This window comes from Primulina tabacum, chromosome 18, assembly GCF_025594145.1.
Source record: "Primulina tabacum isolate GXHZ01 chromosome 18, ASM2559414v2, whole genome shotgun sequence".
NCBI lineage: Eukaryota > Viridiplantae > Streptophyta > Magnoliopsida > Lamiales > Gesneriaceae > Primulina > Primulina tabacum.
In genome coordinates, this window is record NC_134567.1 from 25,536,249 (window position 1) to 25,564,116 (window position 27,868).

A 27,868-nucleotide genomic window follows, 5' to 3' on the forward strand; every position below is an offset into this window, starting at 1 on the left:
AAACCATGCATGTGCTGAATGTGAATTATAAGATATATATTGAATGAAAACAATAACAATAAAAAATTATAAAATTAATATTCATATTTGATTGTGTTAATAATTTAAAATAAATCCAATATTATTTTTAAAATATAATATAATAAAATATCGAATTTTCGGTATACCAAGATTATCATATCGAATTTATTGAATTTTCGATATACTGAAGATTTCGATACGATACGTTAACGATACCGAATTTTTCGGTACGGTAACGATACGAAATTTGAAAATTTACCGAAAAATATATAATATTTTAAAACAGTGACTTAAAATGTAAGGTTTTTTCGGTATAAAACTGTATATCGATACCGTACCGAAATATCGGTATACCGTACAAGTTAGATATAATCGGTATGCTAATTATATGTACAGAAATTTTCGATATGATATCGGTGTAATTTGCTTCACTGTAATTATCGATATGCTATAAAATAGATAATTTTGATACGATATGATACGGTATATCACCAGTTCTCAACCCTTTTGTCGGGCAACCTGTATTAAGGTTGCAATAGGTGCAGCTAGGTAGCTGTAGAACAGGAGATATACATATATTTTAAGGCCTCTAACCATTAATATTCGGTTCGGTTTTTAGTCTTTAGGATTTTCAACCGAACAGAACCAAAAATCGATTTTTTCATTTTTAAAATTTTTTTGTTGATTTATATTAATTAATAATAAATAACTAAAAGTTTAAAAGAACCGAACCATTAAATTGGTAGCAACGTCCCAGCAGAGTCGTTGGGACTGATTATCTGGTACCGGACTTTACAATTACAAGTTTAAAACAATTCATACATTATTTTTTTATCAATAATTTCATTTCTATCAAATAAAAATTTTAAAATATTATAATAATATTTTAAATTATAATATGTCACATATGAGTCTAAAATGAATGTTTAAAAGGTTAATAAGAGTTTAGAAATTAAGATGTGCTCATACAACATTAATATGTTAATATTTACAACTTAAATAATCAATAGATAGCAATGCGAATAACAATTAATATTTAAATACAACTTAAATAATTAATTTTTCATTTGTTTGTGTATGTATATGACAAAAATTGTTGGTGGGTTGCATGAAACGTTGGCAAACTTGATTTTGTGATAAAAAAATTTATTATTAAATTGCTAACATATTTCATTAAGTGTGTAGTTGATAATTATCAAGTTTGAAGATTTGAGAAACTAGAACTCGAATTTAGTAAAGATGAAAATGTTACGAGCTTAAGTATTTCGATGATATCTCAGTGATCGAAATGACCAAGGGGCAAAATGGACATAAAACTCAATTTGTTACAAGTAATATTTCAGGCCAACTCGACTAATTTGGATGTTATCTAAGTGAAATAGTGGTTGCAAGATTAAACTAGATGACACAGATACAAATGCCAGCTAGACCTGAGCAATTATGGTATTTTGATCATATCTCTGAACTCGATTATTGAAATAGAATAATTTAGTATGTGTTACAAAGATAACACAATGATGTACAAATCATCTTCCAAAGTAGACGCTCAGATCAGATCTTAAGATGATGAAAAATCGCGATGAAATTGTTGGTTTTGTACTGAATGAAGAACAAGTTTCAAATTGTATATAGTCTGGTATTTTGATAATCTCTCTCACATAAATATAAAATTGAGTGATTCTTGATTATTTGAAAAGCTAAGAGAAAATGTTACAACTTTCATGTTCATCACTTTCCCAAAAATCGAAAAATCAATAGTTACAATCAACAACTAGACTTGGATCAACTCCAGCCGTAGCCGGACCAGACCAACTCTAGCCGCTCCTGCTTGAAAAAAGGCCAACATTAAAAATTGGTCAGAAACTCGAATATGACTATTTTTTGTCAGAAAACATACATAATCTTTCCAACGGTCATATTCTTGTTTCAAATGTCCATATCATTCTTGAGCCGTAAATACAATATTTTGAAGATTAAACAACAATATTTTGATCGGGGTTCAAACCATGAACAGATTATAAGAAAAAAACAAGCTAGAGTGAGAGCAAGCCAAAGAAAATAGTGTGATGATACATTTGAAAAATATACACTTTAATAATTTAAATCATCTCACACAATTACACACACGTAAATGAGAATTGAACTTTAAAGAATAATTGAGCGATAATCTTTATACAAAGACGGAAATGTTGTGTGTTTGTAGTCCTGACATAAAAAACATGAAAAATTTTGTGGATTGTGAGGTTGCAGACTACAATTTAATTGAGAGAGTGTACTAGGAGTTCAATTAGAAAAATGATAAGTCATAAGTAGAATCGATTTGTACAAAGAGTTGTATAAATCAAGATTTTCTAGTGAATCTTTAATAAGTTGTTAATATTGGAACATCCATAAACAAATTTGTGTCTTGTTAAGACACGTCCTAAAATTTTCTTAAAAAATTGCGAAACTTTTTTTTGCACGAGGTCGAAACTCTAGGAATTTAAACAAAAAATATACATCATCGTTCACGAATAAAAAATAATATATTTCCTTGACATGTCCTCAAAGTTCGACCAACTATGATCATTAAAACTTCAGCATAAAATATGTCACGCCCCAGAGACGGGGTTGATCGACACCGGCGTTGCTCTCAAATTTACATTCGAAAACAACAAGCCTCAGAAGTAAAAAATTCAGAAATCAGTCTTTTATTCATAATACTGAATGTTTCAATATCTTATATAAATTCAAATAACTAATGTTTTACAGCGAAAATGTAAAACCAGACATAACAATGTCTGAATAGATGCAGCGGAGAAATATAAATTCAAACTGATAAACAACAGTCTTCTTCACCAGCCCCAGAACTGATTTTGTTCTTCTTCTTCTAATGTTTTTTCTTTGCTCTGAGATGAGTTTGGCGGGTGAGTGATATGGTCGTCACTCAATAAGCGGGGGCGGGAATAACTCCCAGTTTTCAAAACCATTTTCAACAGAAACAGTAATACAAATAATATACAGAAACTCTTATTTTCAGAACAGGAATCAGTATTCAGGAATAACAGGATTCAGAACAGAAATCAGAACTTAAAATTTAGCAAGCAAGTACTGAGCACGTTTGTGAATTTCATGGCTAAACTGATATCAGTCCCCTATATGTTCTCTCCTCTAAGGGATAGAAGCTAGTAATTAGGAATCAGGAATGTTTCAGAATATATATTCCTACCATTAGTTCACTAGGTTTCAGTGCTTCAAAAATCAGAGACAAAAAATACATGTACTTTGCTTCAAAACAGGAATTATCAAACTGATTTCAAGATATTTATACATAAGCCCACTTACAGTAATTTGCTAGAAGGTTTCGGTTGAAGTCTGGAATCTGCTTGTTCTCGCTACTGGATTTTTCTGCTCGAAAATGCACTCTCTTAGCTTGAATTTCAAGTGATACTCAAGATTTGTGTAACACCATTTCAGATATTTGAGGGTGTTATTTTTAGGTAAAATTCTGACTTTTAGCCTCCCAATTAATGGTCATAATCTGTCATGATGTGCCATTAACACCCTTTATTCCATGTTAAATGCTTCAGTTACAAGTCATAAGCAGAATCAATAGTTGTCTACTGGAATCTTGTGCTAATGAATTCTTCTGCTGCTGGATTCTATCTGCCTGAAAAATACCAGCTTCTGAAATATTAGTTGCTGCTGGAATTATTAGCTTCTACTGAAATTTTTTGCCTTTGCTGCTGAATTTTGCTAGCTGCTGCAAAATGCTAGCTACTGCTGGAAATTTGGGTCTCACAAAATATAATTTCTCAACTAATACTCATTTAAAAAAAAATGAAACTTAAACATTAAAAACATAAACTCTAGCAACTAAATTCCGTAACATGTTTCGAAAACGAACTTTTCAAGAATGCTAAACAAAATTGCCTCAACTGTATTCAACACATTCTAATAAAATCTTCGCAGCAATATACCTTTTTATAACTCAATCCATGACATGAAACTTTAACTCAAAAGGAACTACTCATAAATAAATATTTATAAAATTAAACATAAATGCGAAAATACTATAGTGGCTTGAATGAGTGCTCTCAACCACGAACCGCCTATCTTCGTTAGCCAACACCAACTCGATTTTTCTCAACTGCATCGATGGAAACTAGTGAACCCAGAGGCCCAACGGGTTTTTCCAGAGATAGCAAGTATTATATAAATAAAATAAGACAAGCATTAAACATTTTTCCTCAACTCAGATTTTTATAAATAAACATAGGAGTCATACGGTCAACATTTTTTCTTAAAACTTAATCAACCTCAGATCTTAAAATAAAAATCCTCAAAAATAACTTTATGAAGAGTGACTCAGAAATTTCCTGCAGTCATTAGTCATAGTCACTTGATTAACCGTGCAAGTATCCAGGTTTGGCGGGAAATCCATAGCCAAAAGCCAACATCCACATGCCGTCAATAGTCAAGTTGGCAGAGAACCAACTCGGCCCGACCCGAAAGCCGACATCTAAACCCGTCAAATTGGTGGAGGCTACCCAATTCGAAGTCCAGCATCCATAGCCGTCAAATTGGCAGAGACGTCTCAACCCGAAGACTGACATCCAAAGTCATCAAATCAATCATAACTTCGCCACAAATCATTATAAATCCTTGTATTTTCATCTTAAAAATTTGCGTACACGTGCTTTCAGGAAATGAAATACACAAACTGCCTTCATTACACGTGATGACCAAAACATTGTTGTGTAATTTCTGCTCGCAAGCGTACAATGTCAAATTTTAATAAATGATAAGTAAAGTATTGTTATCACAATGAGTGTTTATTCAAAATTTATACCAAGTATTGTAATTAGAATAATCTAGACCTTAGAAATTCAACAATGGTTGTTTTCTCAATTAACTAAGAACAAGTAAATCGCAAGCAAATGCAATTAGCACAAATTCAATAAGACAAAATATCTAGAGCTTTGATTTCACTTAGGTTTTTCACGAAGATTAATTCCTATTGAATTTATGCGAATGAATTCAAGCTTTTAATAGACAAGAACGCTTAATTATTTGATCTATTTTTCTTTCTTAAGTGATAAATATAATATACCATATAGTGTCGATTTAATATTCCTATTAAAAATCATTTATATTTTTGTTTTCGGTGACCATTTCCTTCCGCATTTGGTAAATGCCAAATTGCCCATTAATCGAAGTGTGCGATGAATCAATAAAGGACGACAATAGTAGTGGTTTTGCATTAATGAGCTGCGGTCAGACGTTGAACGTGTAAATGAAAAATATCAATATAAGTTGAGAATCCCAAGAAGAGCTGCAGATATTACGAAGCGATACAACATGCATTCGAAGCAAAATTTTCAAGCTTGCATTCTGCAAAAGTTTTCTGAGCACTTCTCATAATAATATTCACTACTACTCATCAGTCTCGCTTCAAAGAACATCGATCTATTAGATCATCAATGGATTCTGTCAAGCTACTCAATTGTTTCTGTCTAGAATGTTTAAATAGTTATTTGAAAGTTTGAATATGAAGATTCACTATATATGAATATTTGTGTTGTATTGGTTGTTTGACTGTGTACATCAACCGTTTGTAAGAGTTAACTAGGAGTTTCGACTTAGGCAGTAGATAAGTCCTAAGGTTGAAATGAGTTGTTACAAAGAGTTATAACAACCCATTTAATTTGATGTACGTTTCTTGCCACTTTTTATATTCTTCTGAGACTGTTATAGGGTGTGATGAAATAAAAACTTTCAAGATTATGGACAACAAACGGAAGGGACAATACCTACTGAGAGGAGCATATACTGCTGCTAAAGTTGCTTCACGTTTGTAAGTTATGAACCAGAAGTCGGGCCTGACATGAAGGAAGTTGTAGTTGTAGTTGTACTTGAACAACTCCAAGTCGAGCAGAATAAGATGACACTCATATATTAATGAAATAAATGCATAATTAAATGTGAATCCTTTTGAATTTTTTTTAAAATTCAAATTTTAATTTGACATCCTTTGAAAATATAAACTACATTTAAGTGTTTATATTGGTTATATTTTTTAATTTAATTTCGGTTATGATTTATTTTATATATTTATTTCTCACTGCTCTTTATCATATTAAATAAAATATAAATTTTTTATATAATATTATGTTTCTAACTTTTAAAAAAAATCATCGTGAATTTTGTTGCATTGAGTGTACATAAATTGATATTATTATTATATATCTTAATTAGAACTTCAATATAATTAATTTTTTTAACATGTTCTAAAAAAATAATTAAAATTTTTAATCAAAATTTATTCATCTAATAAATGACAAATTTTTGACTTTTTGAAATTATTTACTTATTGTTTAAAAATTTTGATAGATAAAATAATATATGATTTTTAAATATTTTTTTCTATTTTTTTGTAGCAACAGTTCCACCCATCCAAGAAAAAACATCAATTTAACGACAGTAATCGTTGTTATCTCAAATGATATAAACATTTTTTAAATAAAATTTTTTTATTATAATATTTAAAATTTAAAATATATTCATTATATTATATCAATAAATTTAATTATCAATAAATTTAATAATTATTCAAATACTAATATTTACTATTCTAATAATTAATTATATCGCACATCAAAACAGTTCAAGCGTCGAGACGTGGCTCTAGTTGGTTCAAGTGTCCATCCCATTAACATTTCCTTAGGTAGGACGAATATGTATGTATGAATGCAAATATACTTTTCTCATTTATCATTACTTGGAGGTTTTATAAAGCTTGATTGAAATTATTAAATCTTCTTACTATTTTCCTCAAAAATCACCCACATAAAATTTTAATTCAAATTCATAAAAACAAAAGAAAAACGAAGATGGCACAATGATCATTTCACTAAATATAATAAATACACACTCAACCTCGGTCCCAAATATAAATACCAAATTTATTTTTTCATCGTCCCAAATATTATTTAGTATTATTTTAAATTTTTTTTACCAATATACCCACATTATTAATACATTAATTACTTACAGAATTTTTTAATTCTATTAAAACATGCATTGAATAAGGTTAAAATTGAAAATTTTCTTTTCCAATAAATTTCTTAATATGTGTGAAAACACGTACAAACCCAAATATAATGAACATATGAGGTACGGTATTAATTAATCATCACAGTTTACTTGTCATCCAATCATCAAAAAAAAAATATATATATATATATATAAAGAGTTCTTTTGCTAAATTTAGTAAAATCCAACCAAAATGTATTTGCTAAAAACAATTAATTATATCATATAATTATCCACATAATGTATTAAATGTTTAATAATAAATATATAATGAATATACTATTAAATGTGAACTCTTTTCGATTTTCTTTTTAAAATTTAAATTTGAATATATTGTTTCTTGAAAATATAAACTACATTAAATATATGTATTATCATTCCATTTAACTTCGATTATGGTTTTGAGTTTGTGTTATTTTTATATATTAAATTCTCACTATACTCTAAAATATTTAACAAAATATAATTTTTTTTATATAATATTACATTTTTCAACTTTTTGGACTAACCACAGAGGGATGACCGATATACCAAGTAATTGCCACCAATTAAAAGTCTATTGTGCAGCAAGGGTGATATTAATAGCATGAGTAGAAAACAAACCTCCCTTGCCATCATTTCTTTCCGATTTCCATGAAATAAAAACTTGGAATTTTGAAAATTAATCCGGGGAATCATATATATATCAAACTGTAGCACAAGAGTTCCTCCAAACACTTCAGCGGATCGAGGCGGTTCTCGCCAACATTATGGACCCAATGAAGTGCTCAAGAGGAACTCTAGAACACATCTGATATCAACGACAAATATGAAAGCTACACATTTTTTTGGTTTGCTGGTTTCAGTGACTATTTATAGGGTTTCCTCTGCAAGGTTTACTTCGCTTTCAGATTCCTCGAACGACACTAAAGCGAATTTTCTTCCCTTTATCAGCTTTCTAAAGTTCTTACATACCCACGTTTCAGCAATGAACCTGGACGAGTTGGAGGGTCAGACGAGAAAACCATATTCTTAATTTTGCTCGAGGTTCATCTGATGCTGTCGAATCCACGTGTTTTCTAGAAATGTCATTTTTTTTTAAAAAAAATAAAATTTCTGTCTAAGCTAATATTGCTTATGATCTTTAAGCAAACCATGGAAATTAGTTGAATTATCTTTCAAGAGATAAGACGCTTCCACAGTCTTCCATTTGCTCCGCCTTATGCTTTGTCTTTTGAGTCTCTTATTTTGTACTATTGTAACATTTATGAGCGAACCTTGCAATTAATGTTTTTTTTTTCAAAATTATATTTTTGATACTGTAATTTACATATTTATATTTTAAGTCATGTTAATTATGAATGCATTTTTATTCGATTCAAAGTATATGTGATTCATATTCGAAATTATAGAATTTGAGCCGAATTCGAATATATTCGACCTTTTTTTAAGCTGAAGTACTCGTGCTAGCCTTGCGGGCATTAATATTTTATTAAAATATAGTTCTATATATATCGAATAAATATATTTCAAACTTTTATTTTTTAATAGGTCACAAACATGTTCGGATATTTTGAGTCGAGTTTGAACTCTAGTCATGATTCGAATTAACTCGAGCAAAAAAAATTATTCGAGCTTCGATCCAACTTGAGCTCAAATCCAAGTCTCAAACATTTGATGTTCATTTACTAGAATTTGATTTTTTTACATCCCTTGTCTTGGCGAGGCGTTAGACATGTTAGCGATATCCGGTGCTATGTCTGCAATGTCAAGGTGTCACAACAGTAATTTTCGGCAAAAATCATTTTACCACCATTGTTTAACAGAATGCCGCACCAAAAAAACTCGATCGGGCTCTTTAGCAAACCATGGATTCTCAACCTGTTGGCTCAAAACTCCAGCTACAAAAGTTTCGATAATCCTACTTGCTAGAGTTAAAATATATGGTTTTGAGTGTAACGGCCCGGGCCCGCGTCCGCATGATTGCACAATGTGCTCCTATAACAACTACTTCAATTTCGTCCTTATCTTATGAAAATGATTAACTCAAGTTGCTATATAAGTCCATTCTAGCCCATTATAAACTCATTTTAAATATTTAATTTTTATCATGTGTGACAAGAGGTATCACAATCACCTCTTCTTTAGAACGCGATGCCTTCATCATGGCCCGACCCCACGATCCACCAGCTCCAGGAATTTTGAGGTGGCTCCTCCAGGTTCAAGAGGTGACTCTCGTCATGTAGCATTTTGCCTCGTGGGTTTAAGAGGTGGTTCCCATGCACGTAGGACTTTGCCTCACATAGCACTTATTTCCAAGTGTTCTTTGCTGGTGACTGTCCCTGAAACCATTCTGTCGCGCCCTAGTCCCGCGCCTACGTGACTGCATAACGGACCCCTGTATCAACTATTTCGTATTCGTCATCGCTTGATGAAATAATTAACCAAGTTGCTGTAAAAATCCATTGTATCCCATTACAAACTCATTTTAAATCATTAATTTTTATTATGTGGGACAAGAGATATCACACTGAGAACATCCTTGGCTGTGGAATATTTGAAGAATACAAGTCTAAGCCGACCTACATGTGTAGGTCGTAGCCTTTTATTTTGGTATCCTTTATATACCAAGGCATTCGGATAGATAAAAGACATTTTTATCTATGAGATAGGTGCATACGAAATGGTTGACAACCATGAAACATTTTTTTATTAATAATTTTAGCATCTAAATTTCTTTCTGACCAGGGTCGTCTCCAGAAAATTGGAAGCCTTATGCTGATTTTTAGAGGAAGGTCATATATAATTTTTTTTATTAAATGTACTGAAGGGAAATAAGATTTCGATTTTAAATGATATATTTTATTTATTTCCCTAATAGAGTTTTCCTTGTTAATTTAATTGAGTAAATATTTAATATGATTTTGTCTTCCTTAGATAATGAGATCTTAATTCAAGAGATATGATATTAGTGTTTAAAAAGAGTTTATTCCTATTAAAACTCTCACTTTCCTTGTATTTTAGGTTTCCTTGAGGAGATATGATTCTTCACCTATAAATAAGAAGAAAAGCTCATTGATAAACGCCGCTTCGATATCGACCATACATACACACACGTTGCAGAGATTTGCAGAGTAAAATTATTCTCGAAGCCGTTGCTGTTTGGAGTGGTGATTCCCGTGTTAAGTTGAATGTTGCCAACATCTATAGACAACATCCGTAACGATGTTGACTGAAGATTGCATCTAGTTGATAGTGGTTTCCGGGATCAAGTTTTGCTTTCTTGATTACGTTTATTTTTGTTTTGGTTATTTATTTTAGAAAGCTTTATTTTCTCAAACTGTTGAGTAAATTGATTTTTGATACAATCACTAGTGTTAGGTTTTTTTTGTAAACGATTGAATTTTCTAGTGATTAATTTTTTCCATAAGACACCGCACAAGTATTTATACTTGTGCATATTTAATCTCGTCCATCTATTTATTTCAAGTCAATTTGTGTTATAAAAGTTAATTTTCCGCTGCATGTAGATGTTGTCCGAGATGTTGTAACATCTGGCACAACATTTAATTCTGACAAAACACAAATTTACTATTCCTAATTTTCTTTTGATATTTTTATTATTTTTAGCATTTGTCGGACAAAATAAATCCTTACATGTACAAATATTACATACGAGCTAATAATTAAATGCAAATAATTAGAAAAAATATCCAATATGCTGCATAAATTTATTAAATGATAAACAATCATATAAATAAACTAAAAAGAACCCAATGAATTAACTCACTAAGCCTACTCTCACGAGTTAGAAATGAATCTTTGTATAATATAAACAGAATAAGAATCATCAAAATAAAAAATAATAATTGATATTTGTCACAAAACCAATTTAACAAAAAATTAAAAATTATAATTTAAATACTAACATAAATCAGTAATTGATCAGTTTATCAGAACTCTTGATTATTTATCAAAAAATTTAATTAAGGTCTACTGAATTACAAACAACCTTCATTTAATATCTACACTACTCCGAGGTGTGACAACGACTGTCTATGATATCAAGTTTGCTACCTTATTAAATAAAATATTAATTAAACAAATCAAATATTCAGGGAATGTTCAGTTGCTATTTAAGAAATTTATCCTCACAGTTCGTGTCAAGCATTAATTGTCACATACTATTTGTGGATTACATTGATTGACGTATGACTAGTTGTATGATTACATTTATGACATTGGTATGAATCATTATAGCCATCTAGATCTGAATGTTAAAGATCGTCTATGAAAAGTTCAACCTATAATTCAGAGAACTACACTTCTTATGCAATCATATCTTGCTACTCTAAAGCTCTACTGAATTTGTGGGGCCCTAAGCTCCTAATCGTTATTATAATACAATCTGATTAGGGGTTAATTAATTACAGCGGAAAACGAGTTTAAATTTTCTTTACAATGAGCCCAAATCATTTCATTTGAATACTAAAAATAGTATTTCATCTCACATCATAAACATGCCCACACGTTATCAAAACCAATCATATACAAACAACTTATATCCTCGGGACATGCCCCGATATATAAATACATATACATATATACTGGGAACAAAACATAAACCTCAACTCAAACTGTGACTCCCTCCAGAAGTACCCTCTCCGGTCTCCTGATAAGCTGGAGTACCTGCCATTGTCCACACACAAAGACAACAACAGCACCCCCTTGGGGGTGAGCAAAGCTCCGTATGGAACAACCATCATGTATACCACAAGTATCTAAACAATGATATATGGTATGCAATGCATGTATATCGTGGAGGTATCAGGTCAAATGCCCATCCACTGAGCACATGTCAGAATCAAACGAATCGCTATCAAATCAATGCTCGAGCTGGCACACCGGCCTCAATAAGGGATACTCGTATGATAGCGTCGACAAAGCGCCATCAAATCCCAAATCTCATATCCAATCATCGGGGCCACAAATGTCTATGTTTTTAAGGGTCATAAAATACCAAACATAGCATTGTGTTCACGAACCCCAGAATCCAATCAAATCATATCAGGGTATCCAATGATCATAGCTCAACGTGCATGTCATGTATCGATGTATGCATCAAACGATGTGTGTTAACAAAACATTTATTTTATACATCGATAATCAAATCTCAATGTCATGTATGCCACATAAACTCAACAAATAAGGCATATAGACACATATTTTCAATCCAATCAGTCAAATCAATCCAACATATATCATATAATACAGATACCTGTCGTACGTTACCCGATCGCAACATACCTCAATTCTTCGTTTCCAGTTGATGTAGCCTGAAGATATTGATATTACACTTTATCTACATCAATAACATACTCATTCCAATCAATAACATACTCCAAATCATTAATATGAGTTTCAAATATCTTTTGAAACTTCAAAAATTCATATCAAATCATAATCATATCATAATTCAATTCCGACTTCAAATATGAGTTTATTGTCGGTTATTCTACTACATACAGGAAATTCAACTTCAAATACATGCTATTCCGGCACTTTGATATTTCAAGCTGCTGGAACAAGAAGAAAATTACCTCAGCCAGAAGCCCTCGACGCGAAGATCACAAATATATAATTTGTTTCGCGTTTAGACAGCGTTTCGAAGTCGATTTGGACGGAATAAAATCAAATCTCTCGTGTCTCTCGAATTCTCTGAAATGTAAAATGAAGAAAACGAATGAAAGAACTCATTCTTATCTCCACCGCCTACGCGCTCGGGCGGTAGAATTCTCGCGCCCGAGCGCGAGACATTCTGTCCCCGAGAAATAAATGTACCGCGCTCGGGTGGTCAAATATTACCGCTCGGGCGCGGACGGTTTTGTCCGCCTAACACTTGCATCGCGCTCGGGCGGTCACAAACTACCGCTCGTGTAACGTCCCGAAAATTTGAAGGGTCACGTAAACCACATGCATGCAAATTATTAAATTTCTTTAGTATTTTATTAAATTCTTTTAAAGCATAAAATGCATGTTTATTTTATTAATTTATGTTTAATTATTTTTAATGCATTTTATACATAAGTCACGCATGATAGAATTTATTCAATACATTTTATAAGTTCATGCATTAGATTTTTTTTAAGTTGCATTTCGCGCTCGAACGAGGAACGGAGGTCGGGGTATTATCAGAAAAAATATTTTATTACACGATTAATTTTTATTAATTAATATAAGATGTTTTAAAGGTATTTTTCAAGAATTGATATTTATTGGATATTTTTACCCGCAAGATTTTAATTTTTAACGGTGCGCAAAATTTATCGAATCGGGTGACTTTTTGAGGGTTCGGCTAATATTTTCAAAAACTTTTCAACACGAAATATTTTTCGAGAATGTGTTTGGGTTTAATGGACCTACTTTTAAACTTATTGGTCTTAATTAATTTTTTAACTTTTAATTATCAAATTTAGGCCCATTATCCATTATTCAATTATTTAATTACTACCTAATCATTCAATAAAGCCTACACCAAACCCCCACCCACCAGCCGTCCCCCCTCTACATGCCAGCAGCATTTTCACGTGTATATAGCAGCACTTTGCTGCAATAATTCGGCCATCTCCATTTCCTTTCAAGCAAGCTCCTTCATCGCTTCTTCGTTTCTCCCCGACGCGCGTCTCCTCAAGATTTAGAGCGTCTTATCATCAAGGCACGCCCGCCATGTACATTATTTCTGCATCATTTACGCCATAATACATGCTGATATGTGTGCCATTCACGTTGTTTTTCAGTTTATGCATCGTTTTTGCGGGTATGTTTCGGTTGAGCATGAAATGTATATTTGCTTTGCATCCACTCACGTTTTCTGGAATTGTACAAAGGGACGGCTGTATTGAGATGTTAGGAGGCTGTACAGGTTGTGTTCATTGGGGCTTAGTTGCTGGAGTTAGGAGCTTATACGAGATCAGTAAGTTGCAAGGGCCGATCGTTGTTGTGGGGGTTGTGCGAGAGGGAGCGCTCGATCGGGTTTGTTTTCGTGGTTCTGGCCACTCGAGAGCCTTCTCTAGCCCTGGACTAGACCCTGATGGGTCTGAGTCGGGGTAAAGACTGGCTCGAACCGTGCCAAAGTAGACGACAAGATCGCTTGAGCCTAGGGAAGAGATGAAGCTCGACTTGTGTGTTTTAGAAGTTTGCCTTTCGAGGTGGGGCTGCGGCTTGCATGGGTGAGCAGCCGTGTGTTCATGGGTTCCAAAGAGATCCTAGGACGGTCTAAGGGAGGCCGAGCCATAGTTGGTGCCATCGGTTAGGCTAGGGGCGTGAGTTTGGGAGAAAGTAAGGGTAATGAGGTGCAAAATAGGGAAGGGCCGAGATTTGGTTATTTTCTGGAACTTTTAGCCGTAATGTTTTAGGTTCAATTTTAGTATTTTAGAATCTTTTAAGTGTTTCTAAAATATGGGAAAAAGTTGGAAAAATTTCGGTTGAGTTTCGAGTCGATTCGGGTTAAAACCGGGACTTCGGTACAAGTTTTAAAATAAATTGGTTAAGTTGTGAATTTGACTCGAGTTTACGTCTAGGAATGATTTTAAAAAAATGTTTTGGGATATTTTTATGAGTTTGGTAAGCTTCGGATCAAAATAATGAGTTTTGGATTTATCCGGGATTTAGTCGCCGCACGAAACATTAATTAAAGAATTAATTAAAACGTTTAGATTTAAACTTAATAAAATTATGGAAAATTATACTTAAGCTCAAATAATTATTAGAAGTCGAAGTTTTTTTAATTTGGGAATTTTATGCTAAAGTTTGGTTTAATTCGGGATTAAAACGTATTAATATGTTATATGTAAGGATTAATTTAAAAGTCGTCGATTTAAGCCAAATAAAAATATGAAAAAATTCATGTAGGCTTAAATAATTATTTGGGACATGTTAGAGTCAATTGAATTAAGAAAAGATCAAAAACGTGAAATTTTACGTCTAGAGGTGAAACGATAATTTTTGGGTTTCCAGGGGCAAAAATGGACATTTTGCACCCGAGATGAGATTTTGGTCTTGGCAGCGCCTTGAGCACATTTTATCATGATTTAAATGTTTATGCATCACATTTATGAGTTTTACGTAATTATGATAAATACGGTGCATGCTTGGTTTAAAGGAAAAAGTTACGTATATGCATGTTTTTATTAAGTGATGATTATGATGATATTTTGAAGGATGTGATTTGGTTGTGACTGATGATGTATATGTATACGATGATATGAGATATGATGAGCTGAGGCCCGGGCTCAGTGGACGGGTAATGCTGTCGCTAATGTCCCTCGCCGTCGGGTACCACGGTTACATGTAGATGGATCCATCGATAGAGCTGATACGATAGAGCCGATACGAAAGTCACAACTAATGAACTGAATTCAATTAAAAAGAACACGTATACGTATATGATGACATGGGATGATATGTTTTGATACGATATGATTTTACACGACACGCATACGTATATGATGACATGAGATGACATGTTTTGAGACGATATGATTTTACACGACACATATACGTATATGATGACATGAGATGACATGCTTTGGCACGATACGATTTTAACGACACGTTTACGTTATGCTTTTAAGTTCATGAAAGATATGTTGAGTATGATATTTTTCACTGCTGTGTGCTACATATATGTACTTGTTATCCCTGGTACAGGTGTGTTGAGTCTTTAGACTCACTAGGCATGTGTGATGCAGGTGAGTTGGATGCTGAGCAGACTGAAGGTGCCGAACTCTGAGTAGGCAGACTTGGTGCGGTGACATGACCCGAGGACCACATGTTTTCCGCATTACGATTTATGAGATTGAGACGAGATGAATATTTTCATTCATTGATGATTTTTAAGATTTTTATTAGTTTATGTTTTCGTATGATTACGGATGAGTTTGTTTATTTTAAACTGCATTGTTTTTACTGTCAAATAATTACGATTATTTTTAAATTAAATGTAATTTAAAAAATACGAGCTTTTAATTAAAAAAAAAGAAAAAAATATTTCCGCACTTTTAAAACGAATGAGACGTTACAGCTCGGGGGCGAAGTGTTCTGCCCAAATACACATTTTACATACCCTGGCGCTCGGGCGGTCACTTTCTACCGCCCGGGCGCCACATGTTCTGTACAAATATTGACTTTTGTACTATATTGACGTCCGGCTTCTCCATTCGAGCTCTTACAACGTCAATTCATATTCAATATTCATTTTCTCAATTTCATTGTCATAATATACATCAATTGCATAATCACATATCAAATTCATGAATTATCGATAATCACATAGGATTTACGATAAAATGATACACGGTCCTTACAGAATTACTCAGAAAAACATATACATTAAAGTCTATAAAATATTTTTAGAAATAAAATTTTGCTACCTTGTACTCACTATAACTTCGTTATTCATTTTTTAGAGTGAGTAATTATAACTAAAATAAAATTCTTTCTGTTCAGATTTCATTAAGTCTTGTGAAATTGATACTAAGAGTTTCTGCGGGCAGTGCCTAATTTCTACTGAAGTGGTTGTTTGCAGAAGATGTAAATATCAAAATCTTTTAGTGAATACCTTCTGAAAAATCGAAGAAAGAGACACGCAAAATGATTTTAGCTTTTGAACTTCCAGAAATAATTCTTGTGTTTTCTTACTGCGCTAAAGTTTTTGTACTTGTTCACAAATTATCGGTAGACTTTTTTCGCATACATCAATTGTCTACTGAACTTTGATGGTCAAGATCAGACTTTGGCCATTAACACCAGTAAAGGTCATCAAATTATCAAAAACAAAAAAATTTTGAGGTGTTTATTCACCTCTTCTAAAGCACCTCCATCGATCCTGACATAACATATGCAATGAATAATAATGATTCAATTAGGTATAAATAAGACCAAGAGACAAATAAACAAATTACAAGATTATAGAATCTCGGAGACCAAACACAAAATAAACTAAAAATAAAAACAACGATTGCAACACACAAATTAACAGGAAAAAGAATCACACTGAATGTAAAAAACAACACATATATATAATTAACCCAATTTGAGAACCTAACTCACCTGAATAGAGAAATTTAAAGAAGAAAGATTGTTTTTTTTAAGAAGAAAGATGATTTTTCACGCAAAGAAATGAGTAACAAAAATACAAAAAATTGACCACAGTTTCAAATTTTCAACAAAAAAATTGAAAGGCCCGCTGGAGTTTTAAATTAAAATATCAAAATAAAATAATAATAATAATAAAAGATTAAAAAAAATGGAAATCCCACCCTTCCTAAGGCCATCTCCAACCCAAAATTCTATTTTAAAACAACTATACTTTAAAATAGTGCAATTTCTGCACCACATATTATATTCATCTCTAACCCATCTACTTCAAATCTTACTCTAAAAAAAATATTCTCAGAATATTCCTTTTCAAAAATATATTTAAATCATTTCTTATTAATTATTAAATATATATTTCTAATTTTATTAATATAATTATAAGTATCGTTTAATATTTATTTAAATTATTTAATTTAAATTGTTTAATAATTATTGTTTAATATTTATTTAAATTGTTTAATAATTATTAAAAATTTATTTAATTGTTTAATATTATACGAATTGAAACATAAATTATTTAAATTGATAAAATATAATAATACATGACATTGAATTAAAAAAATATAGTACAAATACATGACATTAAATTAAAAAATACAATACAAATACAATTTCAAATATTTGAATGACCATATTCATCCCATAAATGATTAATCAAAGCATTTCGTAATGCAAAGTGGGCGTCTTTGTCTTTTATTTTTTTATATCGAGCGAAAAATTCTTGAAATCTGATATGTTCATTGACAACAATTTCTACCACTGGAGTCGGTGCTTCCCTCGCATCTTGAATTGGTGCAATAAGATCACGTTCATCTTCGATTATCATATTGTGCATTATAATGCATGCTTTCATTATATCATGCAAATGATTTTTCTTCCAACCACGGGCGGGAGATGCCACAATTGCAAATCGTGATTGAAGAACGCCAAATGCACGCTCCACGTCTTTCCTGCATGACTCTTGTTTCATCGCAAAATACTGCTTCTTTGGACCACGCGGATCATGGATAGTCTGCACAATAGTTGACCATTTCGGATAAATAATATCAGCTAGATAATATCCAGTATCATATTCTTTGCTTCCAATATTGTAATGAGCTGGAGGAGCAATTCCTTGTGCAAGATTGGAAAATAGACTGGACGACTCTAAAACATTTATATCATTATTGTTTCCGGGCATACCAAAATATGCATGCCATATCCAAATATCATAATCAGCCACCGCTTCTAAAATGATTGTCAGAGAACCACTACGACCTGCATATTGTCCCGCCCAAGCCGTGGGGCAATTTTTCCACCTCCAATGCATACAGTCGAGACTTCCCAACATTCCAGGAAAACCTCGTTGTTTGCCAATATAGAGTAGTCTAGCAACATCATTGGCCGTAGGTGATCTCAAGTACTGCTCAGCAAAAACTTCCACTATAGCTCGACAAAAGCGTTGCATACACTGAATTGCAGTCGATTCTCCTATTTGGATGTATTCATCAGTAGCATCCGTAGGTAAGGCATATGCTAGCATTCTCAATGCAGCAGTTGCTTTTTGATTAGTCGACAACCCGAGCCGTCCCAAACTATCACTTCGTTGTATAAAATAAACATCGTGATTCTGTATACCATCTACTATCCGAAGGAAAAGATTCCGAGACATTCGAAATCGTCTACGGAACATTGCTTCATTATATACTGGATTTTCAGCAAAATAGTCGTTAAACAACTTACGATCAGCAATTTCACGGTCGCGTCGAATGAATATGTGACCCGTAATTGAACCTCCATGTGTGACTTCTTCTTCTTGTTGGATGATGTAGAAAGCAACCAAATTTTGTTCTCGAGATATAGTTGTTAGTATTGCATTGTTTCTGTTTTGGAGATTTTCGAAGAATTGAATATCATCTTCATTATCTGACAATTAATATGAGCTAGATGATATTGCATCAAATTGAACAGTCGGATTCATTTTTGTGATATGAAAAATGCAAGATCTATGTGTTAGTAGGATAATACAATCCACATTATATAATGGTAGATTTGGAAGGTTAGGTGCATTTGGAACAGTAGATGGATTTGGAACGGTAGGTGAATTTGGAAGATTATGTGTATTTGGAACGGTAGATGAATTTTGGATGGTAGGTGCATTTGGAAAATTATACGAATTTGGAATTGTAGGTGAATTTGGGAGGTTAGGTGCATTTAGAACGGTAGATGGATTTGGAACGGTAGGTGCATGTAAAGACCGTGTATCATATTATCGTAAATCCTATGTGATTATCGATAATTCATGAATTTGATATGTGATTATGCAATTGATGTATATTATGACAATGAAATTGAGAAAATGAATATTAAATATGAGTTGACGTTGTAAGAGCTCGAGTGGAGAAGCCGGACGCCAATATAGTACAAAAATAAATATTTGTACAGACCATGTGGCGCCCGGGCGGGTAGAAAGTGACCGCCCGAGCGCCAGGGTATCTAAAATGTGTATTTGGGAAGAACACTCTGCGCCCGAGCGGTAGTTTGTGACCGCCCGAGCGCGATGCAAGTGTTAGGCGGATAGAACCCTCCGCGCCCGAGCGGTAATATTTGACCGCCCTAGCGTGGTACATTTATTTCTCGGGAACAGAATATCTCGCGCTCGGGCACGAGAATTCTACCGCCCGAGCGCGTAGGCGGTGGAGATAAGAATGAGTTCTTTCATTCGTTTTCTTCATTTTACATTTCAGAGAATTCGAGAGACACGAGAGATTCAATCTTCTTCCGTCTAAATCGACTTCGAAACGCTGTCTAAACGCGAAACAAATTATATATTTGTGATCTTCGCGTCGAGGTCTTTTGACTGAGGTAATTTTCTTCTGGTTCCAGCAGCTTGAAATATCAAAGTGCTGGAATAGCATGTATTTGAAGTTGAATTTCCTATATGTAGTAGAATAACCGACAATAAACTCATATTTGAAGTCGGAATTGAATTATGATATGATTATGATTTGATATGAATTTTTGAAGTTTGAAAAGATATTTGAAACTCATATTAATGATTTGGAGTATGTTATTGATTGGAATGAGTATGTTATTGATGTAGATAAAGTGTAATATCAATATCTTCAGGCTACATCAACTGGAAACGAAGAATTGAGGTATGTTGCGATCGGGTAACATACGACAAGTATCTGTATTATATGATATATGTTGGATTGATTTGACTGATTGGATTGAGAATATGTGTCTATATGCCTTAATTGTTGAGTTATGTGGCATACATGACATTGAGATTTGAATATCGATGTATAAAATAAATGTTTTGTTAACACACATCGTTTGATGCATACATCGATACATGACATGCACGTTGAGCTATGATCCTTGGATACCCTGATATGATTTGATTGGATTCTGGGGTTCGTGAACACAATGCTATGTTTGGTATCATATGACCCTTAAAAACATAGACATTTGTGGCCCCGATGATTGGATATGAGATTTGGGATTTGATGGCGCTTTGTCGACGCTATCATACGAGTATCCCTTATTGAGGCCGGTGTGCCAGCTCGAGCATTGATTTGATAGCGATTCGTTTGATTCTGACATGTGCTCAGTGGATGGGCATTTGACCTGATACCTCCACGACATACATGCATTGCATACCATATATCATTGTTTAGATACTTGTGGTATATATGATGGTTGTTCCATACGGAGCTTTGTTCACCCCCAAGGGGGTGCTGTTGTTGTCTTTGTGTGTGGACAATGGCAGGTACTCCAGGTTATCAGGAGACCGGAGAGGGTACTTCTGGAGGGAGTCACAGTTTGAGTTGAGGTTTATGTTTTGTTCCAAGTATATATGTATATGTATTTATATACCGGGGCATGTCCCGAGGATATGAGTTGTTTGTATATGATTGATTTTGAGTTCGTGTGGGCATGTTTATGATGTGAGATGAAATACTATTTTTAGTATTTAAATTATAGAAGCAATATTTCGGGCTCATTGTAAAGGAAATTTTAAACTCGTTTTCCGCTGTAATTAGTTAACCCTAATCAAAGTGCATTGTAATAACGATTAGGAGCTAAGGGCCCCGCAGTGCATTTGGAACGGTAGATGGATTTGGAATGGTAGGTGCATTTGGAACGGTAGATGGATTTGGAAAGGTAGGTGCATTTGGAACGGTAGATGGATTTGGAACGATAGGTGCATTTTGAACGGTAGGTTAATTTGGAAGGTTATGTGCATTTGGAACGGTAGTTGAATTTGGAATGGTAGGTGCATTTGGAACAGTAGGTGAATTTGGAATGGTAGGTGAATTTGAAAGGTTAGGTGCATTTGGAACGGTAGGTGAATTTGGAACGGTAGGTGAACCGGTAGTTGCATTTGGACCGGTAGGTGCATTTGAAATGGTAGGTGGAATTTCTACTATAAATATACTCCTGATTGTTTGAATGAATTATCAAACATTACAAATCATACTCCAAATATCATATTTCTTCAAAGAAAATCAATGGACTCCAGTAGCCGAACATCTAACTACTCTATCGAAGAAGATAAGCTATTATGTCATGTTTATCTTGACGTCTCGCAAAATCCTATTATCGGTATAAACCAATCCAAAGATCGTTTTTGGAGTCGTATTGAAGAAGCTTTCAATGGCAGCAGATCGAATAACATGCAAGAACGCAATAGAAGATCAATGCAATGTCGCATGCAAGTTATCCTCCGTGCTGTTAGAAAATTATGTGGCTGTGTAAGCATAATTGAGAAGCTGTAGCCGAGTGGCGCATCCGAGGAAGATATTGTAAGTCTTTAGTTTTAAAATATTCTGGATACGCTAACTTTATAAAATTTTATACGGGTTGGATATTTTTGTGCAGTTGAACCGAACAAAAGATTTAATGATGCAAGATAAAAATTTCAGTCGAGGATTCAAATTTGATCATGTGTGGCCTATCATGAAAGATTTGGAGAAATTTTCGGCCAACGACAGTGCACCGATACCACTATCAAAACAACATGTCACAAATTTTGATTCGTCACAATCAGATAATCAAGAACCGGAAACTCCAATGTCAGGTTCTCAAGGAATAAATTCATTTTCAATTAATTTAAGTAATGATGAAAATGCATGTGGAACTCCATCTCAGCGACCACTTGGAGTGAAAAAATCCAAATTAAAGAAAAAAAGAGAAAAAAATGTATCAGATTTAATTTCTACGATGAAGGAAGGTCATCGCGATCTTATCAATGTACTACAAAAGAGAGCTACCGATATGCAACAAAATTATGATATTAAGCTGTTAATGTTGCAAAATGAACAAAAAAGCTAGAAATTTGTCAACAACTAATAGCATTGGCTGCATTTCAAGAGGAGAATAAAATTTTGTACATGGATCTGACCACAATTGGTGATCCAGAAATGCGTCAAATGGTTCAAAATGAAAGAGCAAGAATTATGCAGAAAAGAGAGGAAGAACGTCGTCAACGTGAAGGCAACACATTTGGAAATTTTTTTGGTGATTTTGGAGGATCTGGATCAGGACCTGATTTTCCAGATTATTGATAATTTAGTTTGATTCTATTTTATTATCCTTGCACATAAATTAAATGTATTTGATTTCGTTTTTTTTATTTTAATCGTGTGTTTGAATGTTTAAATATTATTCAATAAATTTGTGTATTCGATTATACTATTTACAATAATGATTTACATTAACCTTTCAATTTATAGATTAATATGTTAATCAAATAAATTTCAATTATTAATAATAACAAAATATTTTTTATTTAATATATTAATTAAATGCTTTTAAATCATTTAAAATATATTAAAGAATTCATATATTATTAAATATGTTATTTATTAAATTAATCATAATTTAAAAATAATAAAAAAGTAAATAAAAAATTCAAAAAAAATAAAAAAAATACAACACCCTGCGTCAAATTTTGACGTAGGGTGCCTCCTGCATCAAATTTGACGCAGGAGGCGCTGGGCGCTATTTTGGAATCCAAAATAGCGTCCCGGTTGGAGGGCACAGGACAGCAAAATAGCGTGACGGGTTGGAGATGTCACTTAGCCGCCTACCCTTGGATCAGGCACTGTTCCTGGCCAATGATTGATCTGAATTTGATGCATGTCCCGTGGGTATATTTATCTTCATGTCTAAGTATGAATGTTCGTGAACCGAGAGAAAATCGGTCGATCATATTAATATCTTTAAACTAGAAATAAAATTTTTAATTTCCATTCCTAGTTCCCGTAGAACATTGATATTTGATTCATATAGTTTACTGATTTTGTGATTAGTAATTAGTTTTATTCAAGTATTTCTAATCGGATATGACATGTCCGAACAAACATATAAAATTTAATGACTTAAAATTAATCATATCAAAATGGTATGTTGGAATCCAAAGCATTTGTTTGGGACGTCGACGGGGAATCTACGGCGTGGTTGTACATGAGGCTAGCTAGGACGATGTCAAATAATTTTTTTCTTTCAAAAAATAAATTACTTAATTTTCCCGAGTAACATAAAATCCATAAGAATTTTCCCAAAAATTATCAAAGAAGAATTTCGGGTTGTGAGTGATAGTCATGACTCGCAACGGAGATTTTTCCAAATCGCGTATGTTGAAGATCAATATATTTTTATAGTTATGTTGGAGGATTTTCAAGATTAACAAAAAATTTGAATATTCATAGTTAATTTTATTTATCATGCTAATAAATCTAAACAGATCTATTTGTTGATATAATTGGATGTGTTGGTTTGGCAAAAAATAACCAAGCATATAAGTCACGTAATATGTATTTTTTTTTCATTTCCCTTATTTTGACAATGAATTTGCATTTTAAGTCATGTAACTTGCATTTCTCATTCATTTTTGGTCATGTTAAGATTAATTTTTGTTGGAACATTTCATGTTCACAATCTTTATTTTAATGTTAACAAAACTTGTTATTGTATTTCTACCATATTTAGTCACGTCAAAAGCAAGATGGAAACTGAAAATGAATTTTTCCAAACAGAATTTCTGACGAGTTCCGGTGTTTTAATGATATCCCTCAGATGGATTATTCAACTGACAATCCGCCAACTTGATTGATCAAAAAACTCAATTTAGAACAAGTCGTATTTCACGTCAGTTTGACAAAATCGAATGGTATCTAGGTCAAACCGGTTGCTGAATGACCACACTGATTGCATAAAAACAACAATCAGTTGGGTATAAGCAGATGCGGTATTTTTGCCATATCGCTCATCTCACTTATTGTAATGAAGCGAGTCAGTATGCGTTGGAAAGATAAGACGATGATATACAAATCATCTTCAGAAGTCAAAGTCTGAATCGAACTTAAAATGCTGATAAATGGCGATAAAAATATTGGTTCTGCACAGCACACCAGTTGAGCTGCGGTTGAGATACTGATCAGATTGAACTGCTGACCAGATTGAACCGCTGACCAATTCAACCGCTAACCAGGTTCAACCGCTGACCAACCACACACAAGTTTCAACCGCTGATCAGTTTTCAACTATTTACCAGTTTTCAAATGCTGACCAGTTTTTAACTGCTGAACAGTTCAACCGATGACCAGTTTCAACCGCTGAACGACCAATTTAAGCTCGAGAAAATGTCCAGTAAGGCAAATTTGACCATTGCAATTTCAGAAATAGTACAGAAACTTTCCAAATTGTCATATTCTTGTGTCTAACTTATATATCATTATTGGGGCCTATAAATACATCATCTTGAAGATCAAACAAGAGCTTTTGATGGGGATTCAAAGCATGGGCAGCTAGCATGAAGAAATCTACTATTTGATAACACAAACACTTGTGTGAGAATATGTAGAACCCGTAAATTGGACTGCGTATAAGCCATGCATAATTTCTATTATTTAAATTAAAATGATTTTTATTGCATGAGTATTTAAATTCTTTTCTTTAAATTTATTTATTTTACGCAGTAGTTTAATTGTTACCTTTTCAGTTAAATAAGTGAGGCCGGACTGGAGATGGAGTACTGAGATAAGTTAATAAAGACTTATTTAAAAAGTGGTAATTTAGCATGTTAGTAAATATAATTTAAAAGGTTGGCATGCATGCAAGTTATTAAACTTCTTTGGTATTTTATTTAATTGTTTTAAAGCATTAAATGCATGTTTATTTCATTAATTTATGTTTAATTATTTTTATGCATTTTAGGCATAATTCATGCATGATAGGATTTGTTTCATGAAATTTTAAAAGTTCGTGCATTAAGATTTTTAAGTTGCGTTCGAACGAGGATCGAAAACCGGAGAATTTTCAGGAAAATTATTTTAATACACGATTTATTTTTATAAATTAAGTTGAAGTGTTTTTAAGTGTATTTTTCAAAAACGGGAATTTTTGGGTATTTTTACCCGCAAGATTTTAATTTTTATCGGTACGCAAATTTTATAAAATCGGGGGACTTTTTAAGTTTCCGGCTAATATTTTCAAAATCTTTTCAACTCGAAATATTTTTCGGGAGAGTGTTTAGATTTAATGGGCCTACTTTTGAGCTTGTTGGACCTAAAATCTTTTATTTAGTTTTATTTATAAAATAAGGCTCATTAGTTGATTGTTAGCTATTTTAATATTACATAATTATCTATTAAACCTAACCCTAGTCATTAGCACCCCACAACCTAATTCATTCCACCCCGCAGCCCACTTTCATCCAATCAGTCGCCTCCTTCGTGAATATCAGCAGCAAGAATTCGGTGCTTCCTTTTTCCTCCAAGCTCGAGTGTTTCCTCATCACCTCGTGTCCCTTCGAACATTAGCACACCAATTAAATATCAGGCACGCGTTGTATCTTCATTTCTGCATCACTCACGTGTATATTACTGATGTTTATGTGTACATGCATGAAATCTCACGATCTGTACAGGAACATGTAGTGTTATCAGTTTTACATGGGTTTCCTTACATCTTTTACTTGGTACTCACGTTTTTCTGAAATTTTCTTGCAAAGGGCCGCTGTTCTTGGTTGTTTAGGGGTTTCTAGGGGTGTATAGGTACTGTCTTGAGGCTTGGGTTGGCTGCAGATCGCATCAAGGGAAGGGCAGAGAGTAGGGGGTCATGGGGAGGCTTGTTCTTGGAAGATCGAAAAAAAAAAGGGGAGGACCGTCGGTGCCAGGTTGAGTCCAGACGATGGGTCTACTCGTGATGGGTCCAAACCACGTCCTGGGAGGGCCATAGCACTACTGGACTGAACCCTCGAGTAACACCTTGGAACCGAGCGCAAGGGAGTGTAGTTGAGGCATTTTTGGTGCCTAGGGAGCGAGCTAGTAGTGTAGGCTGCATGGGGCTGGGCCCTTGGTGCTGGTAGGCTCTTTGGGGTCTGGCCTAGATCCACAGTAGGCTGGTTAGTGGCTGGAGCCTTCGGCTTGGGCGTAGGGGAGGTGATCGCGGGCTAGTGTCTCGTTTGGGGGTGAGGGTGAGCTTCTGAAAAAAATTTAGCGGCTGTCCAAGGAATTTCGAATGTTAAAAATCTGGGTTTTGGGGTTTTTGGAATCATTTAAGTGTCTTTAAGACATGGTGAAAAATTGGGAAAGTTTTGGATAGGTTTCAATTTGATTTGGGTTAAAACCGGGACCCCGGTCCAAGTTTTAAAACGAATCGGTTCAGTTGTATTTTTTGGCTCGAAATTACGTCTAGGAATATTTTTAAATATTTTTTGGGATGTTTTAAGGAATTTGGTAAGCTTCGGGTCAATTTTAGAGGTCCAGGGGTGAAACGATAATTTTCGGGTTTCCAGGGGCAAAATGGTCATTTTGCACCCGGGGTGAGATTTTGGTCCTGGCAGCGTCCTGATCACAAATCATGATATTTTTAAATGTTCATGCATCACGTTTACGATTTTTTCGCTATTAAAATAATTATGGTGCATGCTTGGTTTAAAGTAATTAAGAGAGAAAAAGTAAGAAAGTGAAGAGCACTCCGTCTCCGCCGCGCCGCGTCGTTATTTCGTTTGTTTTCTGTCAAAACAAACCAAGGCATGTTTATATCTTCTTTCACTCTTCAATCAAGCCATATAGGTATTTTGAAATATCGCAAGTACATGATTTTAATGCAAGAAGATCGAAATTGTTCATATTTAATGATGTTGTTTAATTATATCACGTGCAAAATATTCATTTTGAGATTTATGCGATATTTCTTGTGGTCACTTTACTATCATTACTTCACCCGGTCGCCAGTTACCGGTTAGTTCAGTTTTGTACCACCCAGTATACTGTGGGATTAGTCTGATCAGGCGCTCATTATTTCACCCGGTCGTCAGTTACCGGTCCGGTCGTCACTTACCGGTCAGTTCAGTTCCCGGTCGTCAGTTACCGGTCAGTTCAGTTCAGGGACCACTTGCGTAGACCATAATCTCACCAAGAAAATTATTACAAGTTATTTCATTACAGGGCTCCAAGGAGCAAACATTTTCACTATGATTTTCAGTTTAGTTATGCACGTATTATAATTAATCATGACACGATATTTTACGTTATGCCTCACGACATGATATTTTCACTTGCATGCGATTTTATTATTTATTTACTCGTTATTTACGATATATGCATGCTGAGTCTTTAGACTCACTAGACTTGATTGTTGT

At 33.6% G+C, this 27,868-nt stretch overlaps 1 long non-coding RNA gene across 1 annotated transcript; it reads left to right on the forward strand.

Moving 5' to 3' along the window:
- Positions 1 to 14,255: 14,255 nt before the first annotated feature.
- LOC142533978 (uncharacterized) lies at positions 14,256 to 27,868 on the forward strand. The gene is made up of 3 exons (XR_012816854.1): positions 14,256 to 15,055; positions 26,985 to 27,453; positions 27,580 to 27,868. It is a non-coding gene; the product is annotated as an uncharacterized LOC142533978 (long non-coding RNA).